Source organism: Beta vulgaris, chromosome 2 (genome assembly GCF_026745355.1).
Source record: "Beta vulgaris subsp. vulgaris cultivar EL10 chromosome 2, EL10.2, whole genome shotgun sequence".
NCBI classification, from domain to species: domain Eukaryota; kingdom Viridiplantae; phylum Streptophyta; class Magnoliopsida; order Caryophyllales; family Amaranthaceae; genus Beta; species Beta vulgaris.
The window spans coordinates 1755264-1761343 of record NC_079203.1 but is presented as its reverse complement, the minus strand read 5'-3'; positions in this window follow the sequence as shown (position 1 = coordinate 1761343).

Here is a 6080-nt window from a genome sequence, read left to right as displayed (position 1 = left end):
TGTCTAGTGATTTATGAGGGGTTAAATGAAGAAACTAGGATGGTGGTGGAATTTATATATGTCTAATGGAGGATTTCTATGCCAATCTGCTGATTATTGTTGAGATTTAATTGAGTGGTTGGCTAGGGATACTTATGAGTGGGAGATGTCTTTATCAACTAGAGTAATTCCTTCACCTCCAACTTACATTACACCACCTCCTTATTGTTCTAATTATCACTCTACTTCTCATGATATTTTGTCATGAGATGTGATTATCACTCCCTCATCTCAATATGAATTTGATCACTATACTCAAAATTCTCATCCCCAACCGTATATTTTTTTTATGATGATGATGATGATGCGTGTTGTATAGATGATGAGAGTTATGAGGATAATGATCAAATTAAAGGAGAAATTAATGTGATGAATATTTTAAAAGAGGAAGAAATCGTAGTTGAAAAACCTTTCTTGGAGAAGTCTATAGATGAGAGTGATGTGATTCATGAGTCTTTGTCGGTTCCACCTACTGTTTTTGAGTTTCATGCTCCTTTCTCTCAAAAGCTTGACCTCACTCCTTCTTCTCCTATATTATATCCTCCTTCATTCCTTATTTCTCCCTCTTTGAAGACTTCTATGATCATGTAATCAATGTACATTCGGTTTATTCTCAACCTGTTGGGTCATGTAGAAAGACTAATAATTTTTCTTTTTCTTCCTTCTCTTGTGGATATAACTTTTTCTTTGATTTTCATTTTTGCAGGTAATGTAAAGAATTGGAACTAATTTATTTTACATTTTCTTTTGTATATTATTTGCTTTTTTGTGAGATGCATGCAGATTCATTTGACAAACTACTAAAGGCTTTGATGAGCTATTCCTGGGAGGCAACCCAAGTTTTCTAACCTTTTTTTTTCTTTTTAATTTTAGATTTAGAAAATTCTAATATTTTCTTTGGTTACTAACTTATAAAATTTGTGCAAATTGTGCTCTAGGGGTTGAGTTCCTATTATCCATTGAGGTTAATTTTTAGATACTTGTTAAAGAGGTTCAATTAAGGGTTTTCACCCACAACCCTTTCGGCACTAGTAGAATAAATGCTATTTGCTGGGGTGATATTGTTGCGGTTTTACCCATACGCAACAATATATAACGTAAAAGGAAAAGGAAAAATATAAAATAACCATATTGCTGCGGTTTTGGCTGAAAACCACAGCAATATAGTTTGAACGAATTTTTTTTGAAATTGTTTGACTATTTGACCAAATATATTGCTCCGGTTTATGACAAAAATCGCAGCAATATAATAAAATAATATAAAAAATTATTATTTGTACCTATTGCTGCGGTTCCTACAGAAAAACCACAACAATAGGTTTTTAAAATTAATATTAAAAAATTCACTAGGGTTTTAAGCGCTCTCTTCCCTCCTATCTCTCCTCTCACGCAGCCCTCAGTTCTCTCTCTCCTCTCACACTGCGCTCTTCAGTTCTTCCTCTCTCTCTCTCTCTCTCTCTCTCTCTCTCTCTCTCTCTCTCCTCTCCTCCTCTCTTCCTCTCTCCTCTCACGCACCTCTTGACCTCTTCAGTTCTCTCTCTCCTCCTCTCCTCAGTTTCACGCACCCTTTCATCCTCTCGCGAGGCTTCAACCGCCAGACTCGGCCGCTCGACAGTTCCATGGTTCGCTTGATTCAACGGCGTAATTTCGCTCACATGCCGTTCTACGGCGTAATTTCTCTCGCAGGCCGTTCGACGTGGCTCGCCATATTCGCCCGCTCGCATGTTGTTCGACGTGGCTCGCCAGATTCGGCCGCCTATCAGTTCGTTCGTCGTCGTCTTCCAGGTTAGTCTTCCGTGGTCTTCCTGTTCGTTCATCTTCCAGTTCGTTGGTCTTCTTCTAGTTCGTTCGGCATTTTGTAGTGGTGGTTGTATTATTCTTTTGTAATTATTTGTATACGAAATTACAACTTATGAATAATATGATTGTTGTTGTATTATTTTCGGATCCAGTATTTTGTGTATTTTATTATATTATAGTTGTAGTATATATTTTTTTTTATATTCTTTTTTGTTATTCTTAATTCTAATTTTACTTTTTTGATCTGGGTCACTTAGCTTTTTTATTGGGGAGGAAAGCTCTTTGGTGGGTATCGTGTTGTTTGCTTTGCACAAATGATTTGGATTTCATTTTCTGTTAATTTCTATGCAAGAACTACTGATTTTGAATGATTGACAATGAATTTTCTTAAAGTTTCATCAAGTTTTTGTTGATTGAACTATGGAAACTTTGTTCTTCCTCATTATCATACTGTATTTTTGCTTAATCCTTCGGACAAAGCTGAGGCATTCCATATTGCCCTAACTTCTCTCTAAGTGCACTTATATTCTTTTTTGTTATAATTTTTTTCAGATCTGTTTTTTGTATTTTTTATGTTTTTGAATTTTGTATTATATTCTTTTATCATTAGTTTCAATCAATTTTTTTTATTTTTCTTTTAGCCTTTTTGTCTTTCAAATTTGATGGCAAAATGCAAAAAAAAAAAAAAATTTTTTTTACCTGTACCAGTTCATATTGCTGCGGTTTTGGCTAGGAACCGCAGCAATATGTGTAATATATTGCTGCGATTTTGGCCTGAAACCGCAGCAATATGCTTTTTAAATTTGATATAAAATAAATATATCACTAGTAGAAAAAACCTCAAATGCTCCGGGTGTTTAGGCTCCAAATGCTCCGTATTTAACGCGTAGCAAACGTCATACGAGCATTTAAGCTTTTCTTATCAAAAAAAATTCAGACCTGCTACCCCTGCTGGCCAGCAGCATGAGTAACAGGTCTGCAAAACACGAGAAAACGAAACAAAAATTTCATCTTATAACAGGAGCCAAAAAATCACAACTGAATACATGAGCAGCCAAGAAATGTGTCAACTGTAACAAAATCAAATACAACTAAACAACAGAACTTCCTTATGAGAAAACTAATGTTCCATTGCTATTGTACGTTTATCACTGATGCGTACATGGTTATGACTTGTGATAAGGAAACCATAAAACAGGACAAGGTACATATTACAATCATGTGTGTTGCGAACAGCTCAAAATCTGTGAACTGGCAGCAAAGGTCTTTAAATGAGAGAAAATGAGGTCTGCTAGAGCCACCTTTTCACTTTCAAAAGACAGATGGAAGGCCAAAAGAATTATCTCCATGTGAAAGACATTAGGAAGAGAGATGACAAGTTCCCTTAGGATGGGGCAATTTGAGCGTACATCTTTTTCCTTTTCAACTATAAAATTCACAAACTGCCTGTAAAGTTTATCTCTCAAATGGCTGCCAGCTGAACCCACTCTACAGACTAATATATGAGCGACCAATACAAGGGTTTGATCATTGTAAGCAAAAGACCCATTTTCAACCTTCAATATTTGAAGTAGAACGTGCTCCTCCAGCACATCAGAGAGAGCATGACGCTTAAGCAGACCATGCAACATCTCGAAACATATCTCTTGAATTTGCTCGATCCTCCTTTGCTCGTGTACACCAGGCCCACCATCAAACCCATCATAGTAACAAATTTGAGAGCCAAGCATCGCCAACAGAGAATCAATATGATTTATGCCAAGCTTCTTGCAAGCATCCTCAGACACAGGAGCACACCATTCTGGAGAAAATACGCAGGACTTGAGGAAGATGAAAATTTCAGCAGCAGCTTGTATTATCATTTCATAAGAACCAGTGAGGGATTAACATAAGGTACTTGCTTATATCCATCATTTGATCCAACAGAGCGACCACCCTTGGAAAAGGGATCTCCAAATAAGGATTCATCATCGTGGCAATTAGTGTTTTCCAACTCAGGAATGGAACTGGATTTTGCACAACATGAAGAAGATTTCTCAAGTTTTGGCTGCAATTTCACTCCCTCATTATGCAAGAAACAAAGAAGATGTATCAGATTATCCACCCACTGCATTGATTTAGTAAATATGATTTCCAAGAGTTCCTCAACTGTGTAATTCTTCGACAATAGTATACTGCCAGATCGAACTTGACACACACCTCTGGCATCAGGATCAGATATGCCCAAGGAGAGGTCTGCACCCTAATCCCTCACCACATGCTTCTCATTTCCTTGATTTTTAACATCGCCAATGAGTTTCACAACATAAATTACACATCGAGGGAAGTAAACCAAAGGAGGTTTCAAATTACTGACTGACTTGGAATTCCTTCAAACTTGTGTTTTCATTTAGTTTCTGATGTCATACTTGAAATTGAAGAAAAAAGATAGAATCATCGAAAGAAGAAACCTCGGACAAATCTTTAGGGAAAATAATCGACGGAGGTTCTTCTCTCTCAAGCCAAAATGACGATGACATTGAGCAGAGAAACTCAAAAATGACGTCTCGAGGGCGAATCTCATGAGACTTCATATGTATTTCAATTAAAATGTCAAAAATCAAAGAAAATAAAAAAAGACAGAACACTCAAACACATAATAAGTCACTGCCTTATCACTCCCTAATTCAACTACTTACATTAATCAATCAAAAACCCCATTCCATTGTTATTGATTTGTCGATTATTTGATGACTTGCAGCAGGCTTTATAGCCAAAAAAAAAATATTACCACTGAAAAAAATGAGTTAATGATATCATACCTTATATCGAAAGTTCTAATGTAACCTAGTTGATCCACTATGATGAATTTTCCTAACAATCAACAAAATAAGTTACATATTAGTATATGAATTTACAATATTATGCAATAAAACGGCTACCTGGAAAGAAGAAACAAAAACAACTGTATATATTTTTTTGCACATCGTGTAAACCTAGTCATTTCCTCTCTTTAAGCTACTGCAAGAAAGGTTAAAGCCCTGAGGCTCATGCTAACAGTTCAAATTCAAATTAATGACTAAGATACAAAGGTGCCAAACAGGCAACATGAGCTTAAGCATAACAGTATGACAATACTAATTTACAAAGTGCTAGCATTGATTGTAACCATTACCATGATTAACTATACACTTTTCCAACTGACCTTTGAGTAACTGTCAGCAATAGAGAAGGAAGGATTGTCAAATGTTTCTTCAGAGGCCCATCGGTTTTCTTATAGTGATGTAATTTGCTTTGACAGAATAAACACTTGCCATGCGTGGTGCTCATGTTATTATGGCTGTGAGAAATGTGGATGCTGGCAAAAATCTCAAACAAAAAATACTTGCAGAAATTCCTACTGCTAAAATTGATGTTATGGAGATGAATCTCAGCTCATTAGCGTCAGTAGAGAAGTTTGCATCTGAATTCAAGTCCTCGAATTTGTCCCTTAATGTTCTCATGTGAGAAAACTGAACTGAACAGATGGTGACTTGTTATGCTAAGATTTTAAACTTCTAGATCCTTAAATTGCATAAGCAACCATTTCTTCAACCTGCTAAAAATCACTTTTATTGAACAAATATTATCTACCTGCTACTATTTTATAGTCATACAGATGAGTTCTTAATGATGATTTATCTTTGGAAGTAACAATGCAGAGATTACGGCTACCCCATTTCAATTATCTAAAGAAAACATAGAGCTTTAGTTTGCAACCAATCATTTAGGTGGGCAATCTCTTACTCTCACTCTTTTCCGCTTCCTCTCCCCTTCTTCTCCCTCTCCACCTTTAGGCAATCAATGCATCCCTTGTCTGTCTCATGTTTATTTGATGATGTACTTCCTTGAGTGATTTGTGAGTGCTGGAATATATTTATGCACTGGATATTGAGCATAAATACAGGCAGTAACCCTTTTATCATCAACTATTAGGTCATTTCCTTTGACGGATCTGTTATTGGATGCCATGGTCAACCAAACAACTTTTGCCACTTCCTAGGGAAAAACAACTTCCGAGGAAATACTTGTACTTTATATGCTCAGCCAAATGAACACCTGACGTACTTGTCGTTTTAACCTTTAAAGCTGGAAAGAGGAGTACATAATCTTGTAAACTTAAGATCTATTTAACAGCAAGTACAAATGTGCTCAAACTTTCTACTATCTTCAGCTTATAAGTCATAACTCAATTTCCCCACCCACTACATTACAATGAAAGG